Source organism: Sorex araneus, chromosome X, assembly GCF_027595985.1.
Source record: "Sorex araneus isolate mSorAra2 chromosome X, mSorAra2.pri, whole genome shotgun sequence".
Lineage (NCBI taxonomy): Eukaryota > Metazoa > Chordata > Mammalia > Eulipotyphla > Soricidae > Sorex > Sorex araneus.
This window is the reverse complement of record NC_073313.1, coordinates 58,737,501-58,762,080: the sequence shown is the minus strand read 5'-3', so window position 1 is coordinate 58,762,080 and position 24,580 is coordinate 58,737,501.

Sequence of the window (24,580 nt, the reverse complement as noted above, 5' to 3'; positions counted from 1 at the left end):
TCTCTTCTCTGAGTGAGTCCACTCCTTGCTCTGTGTTAGTCCACTCTTCCAGAGTGAGTCCACTCTCTTTTGTATATTAGTCCACTCTCTGCTCTGAGTCCACTCTCTTTTCTGAGTGAGTCCACTCTATGTTGTGTATAAGTCCAGTTTCTGCTTTGAGTGATTCCACTCTCTGCTCTATGTGAGTTCACTATCCTCTCCTAGCGAGTCCACTCTCTGCTGTGTATTAGTCGACACTCGGATCTGTGTGAGTTCACTATCTTGTCTTAGTCCACTCTTTGTTATGTGTGAGTCCATTTTCTTCTCATTGGACTCCAATGAGTCCACTCTCAGTTGTCTATTAGTCCACTCTTTGCACTCTGTGAGTCTACTCACTGCTCTGAGTCCACTCTCTGTTCTGTGGGAGTCTACTCTCTTATACAAGTTAGTTCAATCCCCATTGTTTATTAATAGACTCTCTTCTATGGAAGGGCCCCCTCTCCTCTCCGAGTGAGTCCACTCTTTTTTGTGTATTAGGTCTCTTTGTGAGCCACCTTTTTGCTCTGAATCCACTCTGCTCTGTGTGAGTCCACTCTCTATTCTGAGTGAGTCCATTCTCTGTTGTCTATTCGTCCACTCTCTGCTCTAAATGAGTCCACTCTGTTCTTTTTTGGTCCACTCTCTGCTCTATGTGAGTCCACTCTATTCTGAGTGAGTGCACACTCTGTTGTGTATTAGTTCACTTTCTGCTTTGAATGATTGCACTCTGATCTGATTCCTCTCTCTACTCTGTGGGAGTCCATTCTCTTTAGAATTAGTTCCCTATCCAGCCAGCAACACCGGGGATCCGGATGGAGGAGGTGCAGCCACCACACCTTCTCCAGATGGAGCCCTGGCGACACTGAGCAGCAACTAACATGGCTCCAGGATGCAGGACTGGGACACATTCGGCCACATTAGTGGCCGCGCGACCTTTTCTAAAAACTGAAAACATACAATCTTTTCATGGAAAACTAATTATCAAATGCTTCCTTAGTAGGGCTGTCTTGTTTGGGGGTAAAACTCCCACAACAATAGTGAGTTTTGTGTTGAAATATGGAACGTAATCAAGGTAAAGAGAAAATGAAGTGAAATTCATCAGTTATACAGTTGGGGGTGGGGGGCGGGGGCGGGGGGTATACTGGGGATTTTGGTGGTGGAATATGGGCACTGGTGAAGGGATGGTGTTTGAATATTGTATAACTGAGACATAAACCCGAGAACTTTGTAACTTTCCACATGGTGATAAAATAAAAATTAAAAAAAATTAATTCCCTATCCGTTGTGTATGAATCCATTCTCTGCTCTATATGGTCCACTCTCTACTCTGAATCTACTATCCACTCTGTGGGAGTCCAGTCTCTGCTCTGAGCCCACTCGCTGCTCTGTGTAGTCCATGCTTTGCTGGGAATCCACTCTCTGATGTGTGTAGTCCACTCCCTTTTCTGAGTCCACTCTCAGAATGTGTGAGTCCACTCTCTACTCTGAATGCAGTTTCTGTCTGTGTAATCTGCTAACTTCTGAGTTCATTTACTACTTTGTGTGAGTTCACTCTCTTTTCCAAGTGAGTCCACTCTCAGTTGTCTATTAGTTGACTCTCTGTTCTCTGTGAGTTCACCACTCTCTGCTTTGTGTGAGTCCACTCTCTTCTCAGAGTTAGTCCACTCTCCATTGTGTATTAATTCACTCTCTGCTCTTTGAGAGTCCGCACTCTGCTCTGAGTCCACTCACTTCTCTGTAGGAGTCCACTCTCTGCTCTGAATCCACTCTCTGCTTGGTGTAGTCCAATCTTTGCCCCAAGTGAGTCCACTCTTTTGTATTAGCATACTCTGCTCTAAGACTACACTCTGTTCTATGTGTCCACTTTCTTCTCTCTGTGAGTCTGCACTCTATTGTGTATTAGTCCATTCTCTGCTCTGAGCTCATTTTCTTCTCTGAGTCCACTATTTCCTCTGTATGAATCCTCTCTTTCCTCTGAGTTGACTCCCTGCTCTGTGTGAGTCCACTCGCTTCTCCTAGTAAGTCCACCCCTGTGGTCTATAAATCAACTCTCTGATCTCTGTGAGTCTAATTTGTGCACTCTGTGACTTCACACTCTTCTCTGATTCCACGCTGTGCTCACTGGGAGTCCACTCTCTTCTCAAATTTAGTCCACTCTCCGTTGTGTTTTATCCATGCTCTGCTCTGTTTGAGTCCACTCTCTGATAGAGTCCACTCACTTCTCTGTGGGAGTCACTCTCAGCCTTGAGTCCATTCTCTGCTCCATGTGAGTCCACTCTCTTCTCTGAGTCAGTCTGCACTCAGTTGTGTACCAGTCCAACTCTCTACTCCATGCATCTCCATGCTCTGTTCTGAGTACACTCTGCACTGTGTGTGAACCCACATCCTTCTCTGGAGAATTCATTCTCTCTTGTGTATTAATCCACTCTCAGACTGATTGAGTTCATTCTCTGCTCTATATTGGTCCAATCTTTACTCTGTCTGAGTTCACTCTCCTCCAAGTGAGCCCGCCTTCAGTGTCTACTAGTTGACTCTCTGCTCTATTTGAGTCAACTCTATGCTCTGAGTCCACATTTTGCTTTGTGTTCTACTCTCTATTCTGAGTGTGTCCATACTCCTTTGTCTATTAGTTAACTCTCTTCTCTGTGTGAATTCGCGCTCATCTCTGAGTGAGTCCACACTCTGTTGTGTATTAGTCAACTCTCTTCTCCTGGTGAGTCAAATCTGTGGTGAGGCAGTCCATTCTCTGCTCTGAGTCAGTCCATGATTAGCATAAATTGAGTTGACTCTATGCTCTGAATGAGTTCACTCTCTGCTCCAAAAGAGTCCACTTTCTGCTCTGAATACACTCAGCTCTGTGTGGGTCTACTCTCTTTTCTGAGTTAGTCCACTCTCTGCTCTGTATGAGTCCACTCTCTTCTCTGAGTCCCCTCTTTGCCCTGTATGAGTCCAATCTCTTCTACACATGAGTCCACACTCTATTGAGTATTAGTCCACTCTCTACTTATAGTGAGTCCACTCTCTGCTGAGTCCACTCTTTGCTCGGTGATCATCCACTCTCTCCTCTGAGAAAGACCAAACTCTATTGTGTATTAGTCCACTCTCTGCTTTGATTTAGTCCACTCTCTTCTCTGAGTCCACTCTCTTCTCCACTCACTATTGAGTCAACTCTCTGTTGTGTATTAATCCATTTTCTGCTTATAGTGAGTTGACTGTCTGCTCTGAGTGAGTCCAGTCTCTGCTCTGAGTGAATCCAATCTCTGCTCTGAGCCCATTATCAGCATAGATCGATTCCACTGTCTTCACTGAGTGATTCCAGTCTTTTCTCTGAGTGAGTCCACTCTTTGTTCTGAGTTCACTCTCAGCTCTTGTGAGTCCACTCTCTTCTCTGAATGAGTCCATTCTCTCTTGTATATTAGTCTACTCTCTACTTACAGTGAGTGGACTCTCTGCTCTGAGTCCAGTCTCAGCTCTGAGTGATTCCACTCTGCTCTAAATGATTCCACTCCACTCTTTCCTAAGTCCACTCTCTGCTCTTTGTGAGTCCACTCTGTGTTGAGTCTAATCCTTTCTCTGAGTGAGTCCATCTCTTCTGTGTGTTAGTTGCATCACTGCTGTGACTGGCTCCCTTCTCTGCTCTGAGTGATTTATCTTCAGTGAGTGAGCCCACTCGCTCTGCATGAGTCTACTTTACTTTTTGCATGAGTCTACCTTCTGCTCCCAGTGAGTGAAATCTGTGCTAAGTGAGTCCACTCTCTGCTGTGAGAGTCCACTCTCTGCTCTGTGAGTTCACTCTCAGTTTTGAGTGAGTACACTCTCTGATGTGTATTAGTCTACACTTTGGTTGGTGGGAGTCCACTCTCTGCTGAGTCTACTTTCTGCTCTGTGTAAGTCCATGCTCTGCTCTGAGTGAACTACTCAGAGTGAGCAAATCAATAGTGAGTGCCCCTCTGCTGTGAGATTCCACTCTGCTCTGTGTCAGTCCAAGATTTGCATAAATTCAGTCCACTCTCTTCTCTGAGTGAGTCCACTCTGTTGTGTATCAGTCCACTCTCTGATATGTGTGACTTCAATCTTTTCTCTGAGTTCACTCTCTGCACTGTGTGAGTCCACTATTTATTTGGTCTGAGTAAATACATTCTCTCTTGTGTGTTAGTCCACTCTCTTCTCTGAGTGAGTCCACTCTCTTTTGTGTATTATTCCACTTTCTATTCCAAGTGAGTCCAACCTTTGCTCTGAATGCGTTCCCTTTCTGCTCCAAGTGAGTCAAATCTATGGTCAGTGAGTTCACTCTCTGCTGTGAGAGTCCACTATCCACTGTAAGTAAGTCTGTAATGAGCCTAAATTGAGTCCACTCTATTCTCTCAATGAGTCCACTCTCTGCTCCAAATGAATACACTTTCTGCCTGAGTACAATCTCAGCTGTGTGTGAATCCACTCCCTAATCAGAGTGGATTAGATCAACTAGTAGACTTCTACTCACTGTTGTGTATTAGTGTACTCTGCTCTGTGTAAATCCACTCTCTGCTTGGAGTGAGTCCACTCTGTGTTGTGTATTAGTCCATTATTTTCTCTGAATGATTCTACTCCCTGTTATGTGTTAGTCCACTATCCGTTCTGAGTCCTCTCTCTTTTGTGTTTGAGTCTACTCTCTTCTTTGAATGAGTCCACTCTATTCTGAGTGTGTCCAATCTCTCCTCTGAGTGTCTCCACTGTCTGCCCCAAGTGAGTCAAATCTGTGATGAGTGACTTCACTTTCTGTTGTGTGATTCCACTCTCTGTCTCTGCTCTGAGTCAGTCTATGGTTAGCATAAATCGAGTCCACTCTATGCTCTAAACTATTCCACTTTCTGTTCCAAGTGTGTCCGCTTCATGCTCTAAATACATTCTCAGCTCTGTGTGGGTCTACTCTCTTCCTTGAGTTAGTCCACACTATGTTATGTGTTAGTCCACTATCTGCATGTAGTGAGTCCACATTTTACCCTGAGTCCACACTCTGTTGTGCATTAACCCATTCTCTGTTCTGTGTGAGTCCACTCTCCTCTCTTAGCCAACACTTTGCTTTGTGTGAGTCCACACTGTGCTCCGAGTTTGTTCACTCTCTATTTTGCATTAGTCCACTCCACTCTCTGCTCTGATTGATTCCACTTTCAGTTTCAAGTGACTTAAATCTGTGGTGAGTGAGTCCCCTCTCACTGTAAGAGTCAACTGCCTGCTCTGAGTCAGTCCATTATTAGCATAAATTGAGTCCACTCTCTGCGCTGAGTGAGTCTACTCTCTTGTATATTAATCCACTCACTGCTCTGAATTATTCCACTCTATGCTATGTGTGGATGCACTCTCTACTCTGAGTCCTCTCTCTGTTTTGTGTCAGTACACTCTTCTCTCAGTCCACTCTCCGTTGTATACACTAGCTGCTGTGTGTGCGACCACTCTCTTGTCTGAGTCCACACTCTGCTTTCTGGGAGTCCACTCTCTTCTCAAATTAATCCACTCTCCGGTGTATTCATCAACACTCTGGTCTGTGTGAGTCCATTCTTTGTTCTGAGTCCATTCTCTGCTCTGTATGATCCACTCTCTGGTATGAGTGTGCCCACTGTCTGTTGTGTATAATCCACCCTCTGCTCCAAGTGAGTCAAATCTGTGGCGAGCCCACTCTCTGCTGTGTGAATCCACTCTCTGCTGTGATTCAGTCCAAGATTAGCCTTAACTTAGTCCACTCTATCCTCTGTGAGTTCACTGTGTCCAAAGTGAGGTCACACTCAATTGTTTATTAACTGATGTGTGTGTTCACTCTCTGCTCTGAGTCCACTCTCTGCTCTTGATGATTCCACTCTCTTTTATGAGTTCATTCTCTATTGTGTATTAACACACTTTCTTCTTCTAATGAGTCCACTGTTTGCTGTATGTGAGTCCATTCTCTGTTCTGAGTGAGTTCAATCTCTGCTCTGTGTGAGTCTACTCTGCTCTTTGTGAATCCACACTCTGCTCTGAGCCCACTCTCTGCTGTGATTCCACTCTCTGCTCTATTCATATTGAGTCCACGTTCTGTTATGTATTAGTCCATTCTTTTCTCTGTGTGAGTCCACTCTCTTCTCTGAGTTTAGTCCCCGCTTTTTGACAGTCCACTTTCTTCTTTGATTGCGTCCACTCTGCATTGTGTATTAGTCCATTCTGTGTTCTGAGTCAGTACACTGTTCTCAACATGAGTCCACTCTCTGCTGTGAGAATCCACTCTCTCCTCTGAGCGTGTCCATTATCAGCATTGATTTACCCACACTCTGCACTGAGTGGTTCCACTCTCTGCCCTGTGTGAGTCCACTCTCTGTTTTGACTCCACTCTCTGCTATGTTTGAGTCCACTCTCTTCTCCGATTTAGTCTACTCTGTGTTGTTTATTTATTTAATTTTATTTGGCTTTTTGGGGTCACACCTGGCAATGCTCAGGGGTTCCTCTTCTGCACTCAGAAATTACTCCTGGCGTTGCTTGGGGGACTATATGGGATGCCAGGGATCGAACCATGTCTGCCACATGCAAGGCAAATGCCCTCCCTGCTGTACTATCGCTCCAGCCCCTCTCTGTTGTTTATTAGTTCACCCTCTGCTCTGTGTGAGTTCACTCTCATTTCTGAGTGAGCTCACACTCTGTTGTGTATTATCTCCCCCTGTACATGGTGTGAGTCCACTATCCACTCTGAGTCTGCTCTCTGCTCTGTGGGAGTCCACTCTCTTTTCCTAGTTAGTCCATTCTCCATTGTGAATTACCCACTCTCTGCTCTATGTTTGTCCACTATCTGCTTTGAGTCCACTCTCTTCTCTGTTGGAGTCCACACTCTGTTCTGAGTTCAGTCTCTGTTCTGTGTGAGCCCACTCTCTTCTAGTGAGCTCACTTTCTATTTTGCATCAGTCCACTCTGCTCTGCGTGAGTTCACTCTCTGCTGAGTGAGTCTAGTCTCTGCTCTGAGTGAGTTGAATCACTTCTCTGACCGACTCCGTTCTCTGCTCTGAGTTAATCATCTGCAGTGAGTGAGTCCAGTGTGCTCTGCTGAGTCCATTCTGCTCTGAGTGAGTCCCCTCTCAGCTGAGTGAGTCCACTGACTACTCTGTTGTCAGTCAGCTCTCTGCTCTAATGAGCCCACTCTCTCACCCGAGTGAGCTCAGTCTCTGCTTTGTATGAGTCCACTCTCTGCTCTGCATAAATACACTATTTGGACTGTGTGAGAGTCCTCTCTCTGCTATGGATGATTCTAATTTTTACTCTGAGTTAGTCTGTTTAAATCAGAGTCATTGTCCCGCGGTGATGGGGGTCCCTGGACGGGCCTGGTGCATTCAGGCCAATAGACATTCTCCAGCCGGCCATAGATATAGATGATAAAAGGATAGCAGAGAGATCACCAGAAAAAATCCACAACCTTTATTCCCAATTCCACAGACTGCAACCACTAGAGAATGCGGGGGTGGAGGATTGTTGGATAACACTTCGCTGCTCCCGCAGGGAGCTTAAGGTTTATTGAGCCACTCTTACAACAGAGCAACTGAGGCAAAACTAATAATCCTATGTTTCTTTCTTCTTTCCTTTATGTCATTTATATGATTTATTTAGCAATATCTTTTATATAGACACAGGAAGACAATTGATGCTATGCTATGTAACATGGGAGTTAATTAACTCCAAAATAATATGTACTCCTGGGCATCTGTATTTACCTGACGTAAGCCTCGATTGCCCTTAGTTCCTAGCACTCCAAGAGCAGGATCCAGAAGAGGGACTGATGGACCTAGGGCAAGCTGTGAGCTACCCTGACATCGAAATGGGCCAGGCCAAGCGCCATAATACTTAACTATAAGTTAAGAGCATGGTCATGGACAAACTATGACATAAGCCAAAAGAGGTAACTGAATACAGATCCTGCTGGGGTTAGGAAGACTAACCCGACCTGAGGACTGTGGTCTGGAACATATAGTGAGATGTCCTCAAGAAGAACCAAACTTTAAGCTTGATATCTCTTACTGTGCTCATACAAAATGGCATTGCTGGAAATATTAGAAGTAAATTTACTACGACTATTTAAGTGGATTACTAGCTTAGAGGAAAAAAAAAAGCACCACAGCCTGGATGGAATTTCACCCTTAAGCAGATCTCCTAGTAATCTGGAGTAATCTCCTTAGATGAGATTTCGTCCTTGAGTTGATCTTCTGGAGGAGTGGCCTTACCTCTCTTTGCTGATTTGTTAATGTTCAACCCCACATTTGTATCCCCACCCTACATGATTCCTATATAAACTATGCTGTAAGGGGCTGGGGTGGTCAGAAGAGTCTGATCAGATCAGAGGGTCAGAAGGTCGTCGTCAGGAAGGTTTATGGTCACAGGGTTAGAAGAGTTCAGAAGAAGAAAGGAAAAGACAACAGCAGCAGACTAGAGACACGAGACAGAGAGAGAGAGACAGAGACTGAAGGAGAAGACAATGGCACGGACAGAAGACAGAGGATTTAAGAGAAGAGCACAATGGCACACATAGAAGCAGAGCACAAAGGTAAAATGTAGAAAGAGCACAGCAAAGAAGAGAAGACAACAAGAAGGTGAGGAGGAAAACTGAGACTTTGGAGACTTTGAGGTCCACCAGGAGACTAGGATATTGGAAGTCTGATGACCATAACAACAGCTACGACCATAACAACAGCCATAATAACGACTACGACTGCACCGTAAAGAGAAAGATCTCGGGCGAAGCCAGGGAGCCCGCCCGTCACCCATCCTTTGCATGGCATCCTGGAAGAGCCTGGAGAGGCCGCTCCTGGTCCTCCAAATGCCACCTCCGTGTCCTGTCTGCGCTGGGCCTGTGTGTGGGTCTGCCTTCGCCATAGCCCACCACTTCTCATTTCTTTTTTTTTTCTTTTTGGGTCACACCTGGTGATGCACAGGGTTACTCCTGGCTCTGCACTCAGGAATTACCCTTGGTGGTGCTCAGGGGACCATATGGGATGTTGGGAATCGAACCCAGGTGGGCCACGTGCAAGGCAAACGCCCTACCCACTGTGCTATCCCTCCAGCCCAACTTCTTATGTATATCTCATGTTGATTGAGACAGGAAAAAAACTCAACAGGGGGTGAGGGTAGGGGAGCAGTGACAGACTATGAAACAAGGCAGGGGTGAAGCGCAGCACAGAGAACTTTAACACAGACCCGGGGAATTGTGAGTATCCCTGGGGCTTCCATGGGGGTGAGACAAAGGGTGGCAGGGGGCCCAGAGTGATAGTACAGAGGGTAGGGGTTTTCCTGGCATGTGGCTGATCTGAGTTCAATCCCCAGCATTCCATACAGTCCTCCAAGCACTATCAGGAGCAATTCCTGAGTGTAGAGCCAGGAGTAACTCCTGAGCATCACCAGGTATGACCCCCCCAAAAAATAAAGGAGCAAAAATTTTTTTTAAAAAGTGGCACAAAACTCAATTAACATAACAATCTAGCAAAAAGGGTAGAGCAGAGCTAATCTGAACTGCTCATAATAGAAGAGCAATGGTCACAGATTATGGGGGGACTGGCTCCCCCTTTGGCACTATCCTTTGCCTCTGAGGCAATGTCTTCAAAGCTCTCTCACCTCAAGGAGAACCGCTGGGTGTAATCTACAGGGCAGCATCACCCAGGTGACTTGGGAACAGTAACAGAGGGGGCTCCAACATCTCCCCCTTTTATGTTTGCAAAAAAGCAAAAAAAATGAAATAGGCTGCCTGATCAGGTCATGCTCTCTGCATAGGCTAGTCTCCACAGGAGGCAGAATCCTAGAATCAATAGAACTGATGTAGGCAGGGAGATAGACAAGGAAAGCCCCCATGGCAATGACATTTCTAGGAAAAAAAGCCACCTGAATTTATAATGAGTTTCTGGAAAGAAAGACCTAAGGTTGACCCACTTTGTGGGTACAGAAAGCAAGACCTGATAAGACCTTCAGCAGCAGACCCTGAGGAGACTGGACTCCTCCCCATGGAAAGGGGGCATGAAGGAAAAGGCTCAAAAAACCCTCAGACTCCTCCCCTAATCCGATTAACCTTGGCGTTCAGCCCAAAGAAGACTCCAGAACATTCCAGCCCAAGACAACCCAATAAAAGCCAGTCCAAGAGCCCATTCAGCGCTCTCTCACCCTTGGAGAAGACCACATTTTCCCTTGATAATGATTCTCTCTCTCTCCCTCTCCCTCTCTCTCACTTTCCATCTCTTCTCACTTTCAAACAGCCTCCAATTAAAATCTGCTTCACTGCTCGTCTACTCCTGAAATTCTTTTCTGTGAGGCAGGACAAGAACCCGGTAACCCTGGGTAAGGCCTAGGGCTGACTTTCCTTTCCTGCAAAGAGCAATTCTTCATCCCAGCCTGAGTTCATGGCTCCTCGGGAAATCTGGTGGCAGGGATCAACTCATGTGTCCAGAAGACCAAGCGGAAGTCAGGTGTGGCTTGATGGCCACCTGGTGGGGCTGGCGGGGCTCAGGCCCGTGCTGAGCAGGGGCTCATTGCAGACTTCATCAGTCCAAGGCTTCCCAGCTGGGTCTCAGGGTGGCAGTGGCAGATCAGAAGAAAGTGACTGTTTCTCTCCTCCCTGCTTCACATAAGCCACCTGCAGGGCCCACCAACATCAAATCCATTGTTAACCCGTAATAGGATAGGGGCTGATTTCCCTCCAGCTGCACAGGGAAATAGAGATGGAACTCGTGCGGTCTGGGTGGAATCGACCACTTAGACTGATGAAGGTCTCAGCTGTAAGCTTTGATTGGGAACGTGTCCTGAGCAGCTTGGAGGCCGCCTGCTAGAGTAACGGTCTCTAAGGCCACTTCATTACCGAGCCGTTTTCGGACGCCTCATCATCACATCTCCTTCATCTGATATACTGGGAGTGGGAGTGGAGTCATACAGAGATGGGGGTCTCTGTGGCTTGGCTTGACTCCAAGATGGAGCATTAAATCACCAGCGTCAGGAAGAAATTTACCTTGAGAATGTGTTTCCACATTCTCAAAAAGAGTTCAGTTTCTTATGGGCCTTGGCTATGGGAGGGGGTGCGGGCGCAGGTCTCTCAACAATAGGAACTTTCTTTGGTTCCTCCTTAATCTTAAAAGTCTGTTTACCCAATTCATGAGAAAAAAACTCTCCTGTCTCATACCTAACATCCCCCTCTCAGTGGTACCTTCCAAAACTTGGATAATGGAATCAACCGTTGCCCAAAGTCACCCAGAATTGTGTGGGGCTCTTAGCCCTTCCTTAAATGCCCCGTAAACATTATACTGAACCTTTTTCCACACCTCAGTCTCCAAAGTGCCCTTAACCAGTAACCAAGAATTAAATTTGTAGACAATTTTGAGGCAAGACTGTTCCCGGGAAATACATCTCTGGTTGCACACAAGAAACGCTTAATCAATTCAATAAAGGGCTCAGCATGTTCAGTCCTGCACGAGAGGTCTTTGTCACGGCACTGTTTCTGGCCCATCTCATTGGCGGAGTACAGCTGGGATTCCACTCCCCAGTACCCTGAAAATCATTATCCCACTTACCTCCTTAAGTGGGGGTACACCAAACTCAGTCCTTCTGATGTCAGTAGACCCCACGGGTGGCTTATGTGAGGCAGGGAAGAGAGAGACAGTCACTTTTTCCCGATCCGTCTCTGCACCCTGAAACCGAGCTGGGAAGACTTGGACTGATGAAGTGTGCGATGAGCCCCTTCTTGCCACAGGCCAGAGCCCCACCAGCCCCACCAGGTGGCCGTCAAACCACACCTAACATTCTCTTGGTCTTCTGGGCATGGGAGTTGATCCCCACCACCAGATTTCTCTGGGAGCCATGAACTCAGGCTGGGATGAAGAATTGCTCTTTGCAGGTAAGGAAAGTCAGCCCTAGGCCTTACCCAGGGGTACCGCTCAGGAGTAGACGAGAAGTGAAGCAAAACAGATTTTATTTGGAGGTTGTTTGAAAGTGAGGAGGGAATGAAAACAAGAGAGAGAGTATCGTGCTCAAGGGAGAATGTGGGCTTCTCCAAGGGCGGAGAGAGCCCCTACACATATCCCAGCATTAGTTAGGAAAGTCCACATCTCAAGGGGGAAGATGTGGGTGACACATATGCTCGAGTGTCACGTGTGCTCAGTCCTGTAGGCACAAGCAGCACATAGGCTCAGGAAACATAAGTAAAAAAAGCAATGGAGGGGGCCGGAGCGATAGCACAGCGGGTAGGGCGTTTGCCTTGCACGCGGCCGACCCGGGTTCGATCCCCGGCATCCCATATGGTCCCCCAAGCACCGCCAGGAGTAATTCCTGAGTGCAAAGCCAAGAGTAACCACTGAGCATCGCTGGGTGTGACCCAAAAAGCAAAAAAAAAAAAAAAAAGCAATGGAGGGAGATATCATCAGTAGGGAGTGGATGAAGAAAAGTTACAGGACAGAAAAGGAATGTGTAGGTTTGAGGTTGTGGGGTTTTGTTTTCTTTTGTTTTGTGTTTTTGCTTTTTGGGTCACACCTGGCTATGCACAGAGGTTACTCCAGGCTCTGCACTCAGGAATCACTCCTGTGATGTTCAGAGGACCATATGGGATGCTGGGAAGTGAACCCGGGTCGGCTGCGTGCAAGGCAAACGCCCTACCTGCTGTGCTATCGCTCCAGCCCCTGAGGTTGTGTTTTAAGGAAAGAAAGTACAAGCTGTATTGTTATAAGAAATTCTTTAAATTTTATCTGCAGAATTGTTCTAGTACCTTTTTGGCAAGATCTATGGAAAAAATATTAGATGGATTATCCGGACTCCTGTTATAGTGCTCTTAGATTTTTAGATTCTTTAAAGAGTTACAGAGATCAAGATTTTCAATATGGAACTGTATTAGACATGATGTTAAACTGTATGCTCTATCTCTACAGATCTTAATGTTATACTCCTGTTATAGTGCTCTTACATTGAAAATCAAGGTTTTCAACATGGAACTAAATGTGCTAGACATGATGTTAAACTGTATGCTCTATCTCTACAGATTTTAATGCTGGACTCCTGATACAGTGCTCTCGGATTACTGGAAATCAAGGTTTTCAACATGGAACTAAATGAATTAGACACAATGTTAAACTATATATTCTATCCTTACAGATCTTAATGCTTCTTTTGACTAGGACCCACAGTAATTGGGTGTATTGCATCTTGTTGTGAATAAAGTGAAGTATTTTTTTTCTCATCTTTGTACCTTCAGTATGATTTTGATGCTTCATGGCACTGTGTTGCTTTTCTAAATTCACATAGAAAATCTTTCCTCTTTCTAGTAGGTTCTACCCCTCATGCTGACAGCAAAGCCCATCTACGAGACCCCCAAACGCTCTTCCTGGGAAACATAGTCAAAGGGATTGGTCTAAATGACGGGAGCAGGTATCTAACAGGTGTTACAAGTAGTCTACACACCTTAGGGAGACCCTAGGGGCAGGCCGGCTCAAGGAAGGACTGGACATAGTCTCTGCTATGCCAAATGAGGAATCTGGAGATCTGCAATGACTGACCCAGCCTGGGCCCTGCTCTCAGTGTCAAGCCAAACCTGGAAACCAGGATCTCTCCCAGCCCTGAAGTAGGAAAGGGATGGGCTCCTTTCTGCCAGGATACTCCCATGGAAAGTCAGAGGCCCAGGGCCATCTCCAGTGCATCATGTGACCTGATCTTCACATCTTATGGCCAGGCCTGGGTAATTCTGACGTGCCAGATAAAAAAATAAATGCCACTATTGGTGTGTCTACTGTCTTTAGCCAATCCCCAAGACTTCTCAGTAAATAACGGGGCACCCCAAATGGACAGTTCTCTAATCTTGCTGTGTTTGAGTTTATGCAAAAGAAAAAGTCCGATTTATTAAGTCATCTGGCAGAGTTAAAGTGAGGTGGAGAGAAAACAATGGTTCTCTAACTTGCTTTTGTAAAAATCAGATTCTAGTTCTACAAAGGTGACTGAATAAATGTATTCTAATGGAATTGGTTTAAACGGTAACCCCGGTAAATCCAGATAAAACTTGGTTTACTGGCTATAGGTAAGCAGCCTAGTATATAAAGGAACTTAATGGTGTACATGCTATCACTAATCTGATCAGGTAGTGGAAGCCAGAGCTTTACCAGGGGAACCTCAGCTCAAAAGACAGAATTAATTTCTCTCCCCCAGCCTGTCAATTGGCTGAAGGGCCGAGAGCAAGTGTCTGAACTGGTTCTAAGTATTGGTTCTTAGTTCTATGTGCACATATAGCCATTTGGAGAGAACAAAGATTTTTAACAGCTCTTAATTATTGTCCATCATGGGATTAATACCCCATTAGGGGGATATTTCCGCTAAGCCAAAACACTCTGCAGAAAAGGAACAATGAGCATTGGAATGAGATTTTCAAAATAGGAAATTAATGAATGGTTTAAGGAAATACATGAAGCTTCCCATCCGGGAAGAGATGCTTTAATAGCATGCATGAAAACTGTCTTCCTATCAAAGGGACTGAACGGGATAGTAAGATAAGTAACTCAGAATTGTGCTTTGTGTGCCATTAATGAACCTAGTGGAAATAATGAACCTAGTGGAAATCTTCAGCCTTCCTTATTCAGCATCAAGGAACCTATCCAGGGGAAAACTGGCAGCTTGACTGCACACAAATATTCAGGGGATAAATATCTATTGGTTCTTGTTGACACCTTCAGTGGATGGGCAGACACTTTTGCAATCTGCACTGAGAAAGTCAGAGAAGTGACTTGGTGTTTCTATGTTCACTAAAAAAATCCGGACACAGTAAGTCAATTCCTATCAACAAAAGTCATAGGTGAAGAAATTATTCCTTTTCTTACAATCACAGGAATAGGTGTGGCATCACGTTGCTTCAGTTTCTGTTGCTTTAACTCTTGTCTTACCATCCCAGACAGAGTGTTTTCTTTCTTTCTTTCTTTCTTTCTTTCTTTCTTTCTTTCTTTCTTTCTTTCTTTCTTTCTTTCTTCCTTCCTTCCTTCCTTCCTTCCTTCCTTCCTTCCTTCCTTCCTTCCTTCCTTCCTTCCTTTCTTTCTTTCTTTCTTTCTTTCTTTCTTTCTTTCTTTCTTTCTTTCTTTCTTTCTTTCTTTTTTGCGTCACACCCAGCGATGCTCAGGGGTTACTCCTGGCTCTGCACTCAGGAATCACCCCTGGCAGTGCTCTGGGGACCATATAGGATGCTGGGAATCGAACCCAGGTCGGCCGCATGCAAGGCAAATGCCCTACCCGCTGTGCTATTGCTCCAGCCCCCCAGACAGAGTGTTTTCTACAGCTGCAAACCACGCTGCTCTTACTAGGGCCTTTTACTCCTCCAGGGTCTAATCATTTCAAAGTGATATTCCTCAGTCTAATTGATCTAATCTTTTTCTTTAGGATGGTGATAGCTTCTAAAACCCAACCCTCATTCACTGCCTGGGCCCCATTAAAACTTAGGTATCATGAGATTTCAGCCCTTGTGGAGGCAGGATCTACAGCCCATTGTCAGCAGAAAACAGCCCCAGAAGACAGAAGTTCAACCATTTCCCCCTTAAAGATTTAAAGCAGGCGCCGGAACAGAGTACAGAGCCAGGAGTAACCCCTGAGTATCGCTGTATCACTGTCATCCTGTTGTTCATCGATTTGGTCAAGCGGGCACCAGTAATGACTCCATTCTTGACATCCCAGGCCTGAGATTTTAGCAGCCTCTCCTTACTCATCTTTCCCAATGATTGGAGGCTCTTTAAGGGTCAAGAGAATGAGACCTGTTATTGTTACTGTATTTGGCATATCAAATACGCCACGGGGAGCTTGCCATGTTCTTTGTGTGAGCAGGATATTCTCGGTAGCTTGCCAGGCTCTCCAAGAGGGACAGAGAATGTATATCAGAGAATACAAGCAAGTGTGTTAAAACCAAACACGTGTGCTGCTTTAGGCACATCAGTGGGCTAGACTATAAGAGGTTGCATGACCGCATGCTTCTCGGCCACACAGTTCCAGAAGCTTTGTTTTATATAGTCTTGGGATCTTGGCCGTTGATGGGATTACATGGTGGTGGGGGAAGTTTCTAGTTGTGGCTGCGAAGCTACTGAAAAATGGGGGGTGTGGGTGGAGGAGGCCCAGTCCCAATCCAAGCAAGCTTGGAGATCTCAGCCCCAGGTCCCGCACGCCTGTGTTACTCTGCTGGTCCGTTCATGCATGAGGCTCATCTAAGTGTGTGGAGAGTGGCCTTGAGCATGGTTGTGGCTGGGTTCTGGAGGTTTCCAGCTGCCGGGGCTCTGCTTGTGGCTGGGAGAGAAACTCAACCCGCCCCACTCCAAGGTGCCCTGGTGAAGACAGACAGCCTGGCGTGGAGGTAGGAGTATCTAGTCTAGGAGTATCACTTGGTGTGCCCCAAAAAGCAAAAAAGTAAAAATAAAAAGATTTTAAGCAGTGAAATCTCTATGGCAGAATATGATGTAGGCAGGTAGATTGGGGACCCCCCACATCATGGCAATGGAATTTCTGGGAAGTAATTAAGCCACCAGTCCTAAGTCTGACCCACTTTGTGGATCCAGAAAGCAAGACCTGATAAGACCTTCTCCAGCAGCAGCCCTTGAGGAGACAGGACCCCTCCCTACAAAAAGGGTCTGAAGGGAATTACTCAAGAATCCTCAGTTCCTCCCTTTAATTCAATTAACCCTCAGCTAGCCCAAAGCATAGAAGCCTGGACCCACCCTCTGAGAGAAGATCCAGCAGGAATGAGGTCAAGAAAAGGAGTTTCATTTCGACATGTCAGATTGTTGGATTGTTGGGGGAAAACTCCAAATAATAATAGTGGGTTTTCTGTCGAAAATTGAATGTCATCAAAGTAAAGAGAGAATCAAGTGAAAGTCACCTGTCACACAGGCAGGAGGGGAGTGGGGGGCTATGCTGGGGTTCTTGGTGGTGGAACATGTGCACTGGTGATGGGATCGGTGTTTGATCATTGTATGACTGAGACTTTTTCCTGAAAGCCCAGTAACTGTTTTCACGGTGATTCAAAAATAAAAATAAAAATAAATAAATAAAAGGAGTTTCAAGGAAGACCACTCCCAACTTTACCCACTTAGCAACTACCTAGCAAGGACTCTTACCTAGCTAGAAAGCCCAACCTGGGAGTGGCTTATAAAAACCCTATAAAATCCATCTTGAACAAAGGGAGGGCGCAAATATGCTGCCTGGGCCCATGAGCTGCTTGTGTCCATGTGGTTGAGCACACTGGCACCCGAGCACATGAGTCACCCACATCTCCCCTCTTGAGATGTGGACTTTCCTAAGTAATGCTGGGATATGTGTAGGGGCTCTCTCCACCCTTGGAGAAGCCCGCATTCTCTTGTGAGCACATTACTCTCTCTCCTTTTCTTTCCCTCCTCACTTCCAAACAACCTCCAAATAAAATTTGCTTTACTTCAACGCTCGTCTACTCCTGAAATTCTTTTCTGTGAGGCAGGACAAGAACCCGGTAACACTGGGTAAGGCCTAGGGCTGACTTTCCTTTCCTGCAAAGAGCAATTCTTCATCCCAGCATGAGTCCGTGGCTCCCCAAGAAATCTGGTGGTAGGGATCAACTCCCATGCCCAGAAGACCAAGCGGAAGTCAGGTGTGGCTTGATGGACGCCTGGTGGGGCTGGCAGGGCTCTGGCCCATAACAAGCAGGGACTCATCGCAGACTTCATCAGTCCTAGGCTTCCCAGTGGGGCCTCGGGGTGGCAGTGACAGATTGGGAGAAAGTGATCATCTTCCTCCTCCCCGCCCCACGTAGCCACCTGCAGGGTCTAACGACATCACTTCCACCTTCAGGGTCCCTGTTCACGCACCAATCTAAATCAGAGTCACTGTCCCGTAGTGACGGGGGTCCCTGGGTATGCTGGTGCATTCAGGGTTGACAGAATTTCCTGCCAGGCACGGGTTGCAGACAGATTACCAGATAATAACCAACAACCTCTATTCCCAATTCCACAAACCAGATATAGGAGAAAGCAACTGCTATAGAGTGGGAGGGCAGTGACAGACTGGGAAACAAGGCAAGGGGAAGCGCAGCACAGAGAAGTTGAACACAGGCCCGGGGAATTTTGAGTACCCCTGGGGCATCCATGAACCACAGAAGCACTGCAATGGGTGAGAAAAAGGGTTGCAGGGAACGCAATATAACCACCTAGCAAAGGGAACAGACCTAAGTCAGGCTGAACCTCTAGTAATAGAGGAGCAATGGTCACAGATTATGGGGGGACTGGCTCCCCCTTTGGCACTGCCCTTTGCCTCCAAGGCAATGTCTCCAAATCTCTCTCACCTCAAGGAGAATGCCCGGATGTAATCTACAGGGCAGCGTTACCAAGATATCTTGGGAGCAGTTCCAGAGGGAGATCCAGCATAAATCCACTCTCTGCTCTCATGAGCCCACTTGGTGCTCTGAGCGAGGCCACTCTGCTCTGAGTGATTGCAGTGTTTCCACTTACTCATTCTACTGTTTACTCTAAGTCCACTCTCTGCTCTTCTCCACACGATTCCACTCTCTGCTTTGTTGAATCCACTCTACTCTATGCCCACTCTCTCTCTCTGAGTGAGTCTGCTCTATGCTCAGTATGTGTCCACCCTTAGTGAGTCCAGGTACAAACCCTTCTGACTGTGCGCCATGGCCCACTGGAAGCATCATAGCCCTGAGAGCATTGAAGCCGAGCATGCATGTGCAGAATGCCCTCAACCCCTTGTAACAGGACATCTGGCAAGTGTGAGATTTGCTCATCCCAACATCAACAGAGAAGGAAATGGGGCTAATTTTTTGGGGAGGTCACACCTGTCAATGCTCAGGGGCTACTTCTGAGTCTTCCCCCCAGAATTACTCCTGGTGGTGCTCAGGGGACCATATGGAATGCCAGGAATTGAACCAGGGTCAGCTGCTTGCAAAGCTAATGCCCGACCTGCTATGCTATATATAGCTCCAGCTCCAGGGGCTAATTTTTGTTTGTTTGTGGGCCACACCCAACATTGCTCTGGGCTTACTTACTCCTAGCTCTGTGCTCAGGAATCACAGCTGGTGGTTCTCAGGAGCCCATCAGGGGTACCAGAGATCAATTCCTGGTCAACTCATGCATGGCACACAACCTACCTGCTGTACTATGGCCCCAATGGGGCTAATTTTTTTTTAAATGCTCTCTAGTGGGCTAGAGAGATCACACAGGGTAACACATTTGTCTGCATGCACCTAACCCAGGTTCAGTCCCCAACAGCACCTATGGTTTCCCATGTACCCTACTACCTCAGGTCACTCCCTGGCACAGATCCAGGAGTCAAACCTAAGCACCACCAGTTCTGGGCTCCAAACAACGAGAAGGTGCTCTCAGGTCACAGACTTATCTCAGTGGGTTCAAACACCTATTCTGCACGCAGAAGCCCTGAACTTGATCCCTGGTAATACATGCTCACCTGAGCAATGCCAGGAGTGGCCCCCAAATAAAGAAAAATTTCTCTGTGGTGCTCCCCACAAATTGATCTGGAGAGTATTTGCCAGAGCAGCTGCTTCATGCCAGGGCCTGGGCTGTTGCGCTAGTGCCCTGAGGAGCAGCATTGGGCAGACAGTACTGGCTCTGGCCTGCAGAGTCTTCCCTTCTCTCCTGCCCTACTCAAGGGCCACAAGCAAACATGCTCCACCAGAGCATCATTTGAACCACAAAGCATCAGAGACTGATGCCCCACTCCTTAGAGCTGGATATTGCCTACTTGGCATGATGCCATCCCAATGCAGCTAGGACAGAAAGAATAACCAAGAACCCTGGGACAAACTTAGTCCAGTGATCAGTACAAGTTCTTTGCAGTAAATGTTGATTCCAGAAAACTGAAGGCAGAAGATCCAATCTCTTAGGCGAAATGTTTCACTGTATAGTTGCTTAAGATGAAGGGCTTAGGCTGAGTCTCATCTGGGGCAACCCAGAGGGTTGCCCACCCCAACAGAGCCCCGGCAGCCTAAAACCTCCAGAACCTAATTGCTGCCATGCTCATGGCCAATCTCCACAGGCTCGGGACAAGACTCAACCATGAGAAAGAATCTGCTGAAAAAATTCAGGTATGCAGCTTTGTGACCAAAATCTCCAGGCTCTCTCATGGAGTCAGGAATGAGTGACCTCCCCTACCATCTTCCCATTGTTTCAGGAGCCTGCCAGTCACTCCCATGAACTTCCTCTGGTGCCATATAAGCTCATTAATGGCCATGATCCAGAGACTCAGAAGAGAGCAACAAGCTACAGAGATCCCTCTGGACCCCAAAGTCTTCTCCAGTTGTATCACCCTATTTAAAATTTTAGAATTCCTGGAGCACACAGCCACAAATACTCTATTCAACTGATGTACCAAGAGTAGCACACCACATTTGATAAGGTGTAAGGCAATCAGTCTCAATCCAAAAAAAAATATTAGCACACAAGGCTAGGCTCAATCTGTAACAACATGTTAGTAAATCTCTTAACAAGGGCTTGGTGGGGCTGGAGGATAGCACATAGTGTAGGGCGTTTGCCTTGCATGCGGCCGTGGCCGACCTGGGTTCGATTCCCAGCATCCCATATAGTCCCCTGAGCACCGCCAGGAGTAATTCCTGGGTGCAGAACCAGGAGTAATCCCTGTGCATCACTGGGTGTGACCCAGAAAGAAAGAAAAAACAAGGACTTAATGTCCCCAGTGTGAGATACAACAATCTTCATAATTTCCTTTTTTATTTTGCTTTTTTGGGTCATACATTATGTACAAAGGTTACTCCTGGCTCTGCACTCAAGAATTACTCCTGGCGTTGCTTAGGGGACCATATGGGATGCTGGGAATCAAACCCAGGTTGGCCGCGTTCAAGACAAATGCCCTACCCACTGTGCTATCGCTCCAGCTTCCTCCACAGTTTCCTTTAAGGAAACTTTTTTGGATCATTTTTAGCAGACTATTCATAACAAGCCATACAAAATAAATTATTTAGGACCTGCTTTGGGGACAGGATTTAGTGGTAGTGGAAAAATTGAAATAATGGTGGTGGGAAAGTTGTAATGGTTGTGGGACTGTGTTGGAATACTGAATGTAATAAATTATTGTGAACAACCTTATAAAAATAAAATAAAATAAAATGGAAAATAAGATAAAATGAAGGGCTTCTAGAAGCATCTGAAAATTTTCCACTTAAGTAGGAAGTAGTTTCCCTCTGCATGCATGAAGTCATGTAGATGGAGGATGTTGGGGTTCACAAAGATTCATACAAATGTGAAATTTCAGGAAAGGACATGTGAAGTCCTGACCTGCACAAAGCTGCTGTTAAACTACATTCATTCTCTCAGACATAGAGGGTCCGGAAATGCAGGACCCCAAGTATACATGTCAGGGCTGGGAGATGGCTCAGTGGGCCAAGTGCAGGCTCTGTGTGTTTTATGTTTCTATCCCCCGAAATGGTTTAAGGGGCTCAGCTCTACCTGTCCTCACAGAAAGGACACCCTGGGGTGTGTCCCCTACATCACACCAGGATCATTGGCTATCTGGGACAGCCCCAAGGGCTGGGGAGCAAAGAACACCCGAAAGTTAGAGTAGCCATTGAGAGCTGCTGGGGGAACCCCCAAAACCAAAAACAATTTTTAAACAAAAATTGTGTGTATATCGGGAGAAGTGTTCAAAGAGAGCTCATTGGACTAAGTGCAGATTTTGCTAGCAGGAGGCTGGGGTTCCATCCCTTTCATCACATGGTCCTCTGAATACCCTGAACACTCAACTAGAAGCCCCTTGGGGCATGGCCAAGTTTGGCCCAAAGCCTTAAAAAAATAATTTATAGGGGCTGGAGCAATAGTACAGCAGGTAAAGTGTTTGCCTTCCACACGACCAACCCGGGTTCGATTCCCAGCATCCCATATGGTCCCCTGAGCACCACCAGGAGTGCTTCCTTGAGTACAGAACCAGGAGTAACCCCTGAGCATCGCTGGGTGTGACCCAAAAACCATAATAATAATAATAATAATAATAATAATAATAATAATAATAATAATAATGTGATAGCAGCAAAGCACCAGCTGTGCCATGCCCCTTGGCACTATGACCCTCCCGAAAGCCCAGTAAGGCTGTTAAAGGTGCCACAGACTACATGACCTGGGAATGGCACCATTCGCCGAGCCACAGCCACAGTGGCTGACTCTAGGCTTTTCTAGATGAAAAAAGCCTCCAATGCCAGGTGTCACTGCCAGCACTACATGCTTTGATCTGCTCAGGCTGAGCCCTAAAGGGCTGTGAAGTTGCGGCACGTGCCCACCAGGTGGGCATTACTATGCCACCCCACTCAGTAGCTGAATCCCATAGAGAGGCCCGGACTTCGGGCTAAGGCTCACGTGCAGATGGAGTGCCAGGGAGGTGCCACGTGGATGTTGGCCTTGTACCCACCTTCCATGGGTTGAAAATGCAGTAGTACTTTGTACGTGAACTGACCCCTGGCAGCAGAGAAGTGCAGGACACTGGGTTAGCAGTGAGGAGCAGCTGAACCCCCTGAGTGGGTTGCATGAGGACGACACAGGGCCTGGGTAGGAAGGTGGGAGTGGGGTCCGCTTAGGAACTCTGTCTGGGAGCAGGGCTGGAGCGATAGTGCAGAGGGGCGGGCACTGCAACCGATGCGAGTTCAAGCCCCAGCACTCCATATGGTCCCCTAAGCCCTCTAGAAGTGATCTCTGAGTGAAAAAGACTCCGGGACACAGGTTGGAGAGACAGTGCAGTGGGCAGTGCTTGCCTTGCATGCGGCTGACCCGGGTTTGGGTCCTGGAATCCCATATGGTCCACAAGGCCCACCAGGATTGATCCCTGAGAGCAGGCCAGGAGTAAGCCCATGTGTGGCCCAAACCCTGCTCCCCCGCCCCCAACAAAACTCTCCAGGAGAGAGGCCAGTGAGATAGTCCAAGGGGAGGCCCTGGCCTTGCACGCAGCCAAGCCAGGTTCAATTCCCTGGTACTGCAAAGGGTTCCATGAGCACCACCAAGAGTGATTCCGAAGCTCTGAATCAGGATTAAGCCCTGAGCACCTGCCAGGCATGGCCCAAACTATCTCCCTAAGAAGGAAATACTCCAGGAAGAGGACACTCTACTGGAGTGGATTAAAGATCTTAAGATCAGACCAGAGCCCAGAAAATACACCACAGCAAACATCATGGGCAGGGCCTCATGGTCAGAGCTCTCCAGGAAATCAGCCACAGAGGCATCTTCAACGAGATGAGCATAGTGGTGAAGAAATAGAAACAAAAACACAAATAGGATTACATGCAATTAATAAGCTTCCTGGTGCCAGAGCAACAGGACACAGGGTGCCAGGCCAGCCAACAGTCAAACCGGTCAGAGGGTGGGGAAGTTGTTGGCCTTGGACACGGCCCACCTGTTCAATCCCGAAATGGTATCCCATATGCCCCCTCTCAGCATTGCCAGGAGGGATTGCTGAATGCAGAGCCAGAAGTGATTCCTGGGCATCACTGGGTGTGGCCCCCAAACAAAGCAATAAATAAAAAAATAAACAAAAGCTTTTGCACCGCCAAAGAAACTCAAGCTCTAATAAAAAGGTACCCTACTACACCCTACTAATGTGATGGTATGCTTGCACGCATTTCTGATAAGGGGTTGATATCTCACATCTATAAAGCACTCACTAAACTTATCAACAAAAATCCAATGACCCCATTCATAAAGCATGTGAGATGAACTGATACTTCCCCAAAGAAGACATCTGGATGGCCAAGAGCCATATGAGAAAGTGCTTGTTACTTAGAATTAGGGAAATGTAAATCAAAACATCAATGAAATGTATCTCATGCCTATGAGAATGGCACATATCCCAAAGTCTAGGAATAGGGTTGTCATGCTAAAGGAACCTTAATTCCCAGCTGGTGGGAATGTCGGAATGTCGTGTGGTTCAGCCTCTCTGGAAAGCAATGTGAAGACCTCTACAAAGTAGCAGTAGATCTCCCAGATGAGCCGGCGATCCCACTTCTCAGCATTGATCCCCCCAACACACAATCATTCATTCCGAAGGACACACCCACACCTGGGCCCATCATTGTGCTTAGTGCCACAGACAAGCTAGACCAAGAGCCCAAATGCCCAACTAGGGAGGAATGGAGCGAGGACTTGTGGTAGTTTGACACAACAGATTACGCTGCAGCTCTAAGAAAGAGCACAATCGGGGCCAGAGCGATAATACAGTGGGTAGGGCATTCTCGCTTTGCACGCAGTCAACCTGGGTAATGCCTGAGTGCAGAGCCAGGAGAAGGCCCTGAGCATCACCAGGTGTGACCCAAACAACCAAAACCAGAGAAGAAAGGAACACAACTGTGCAATTTTCAGCAACATGGATGGGACTAGAGGAGATCATGCTGAATGAAGACAGAAAGTCAGAAAGAGCCAGAGCCAGAGTGATCTCTCTCTCTCTCTCTCTCTCTCTCTCTCTCTCTCTCTCTCTCTCTCTCTCCCTCCCTCCCTCCATCCTGTGTGGGACCTACAGCACACAGGAAGAGAGCAGCAGCAAAGGGCCAAGGGCAACACAGTGAGAGAACTGATCTACACAACAGAGTTTGTGTGTTGGGGGCACGGGT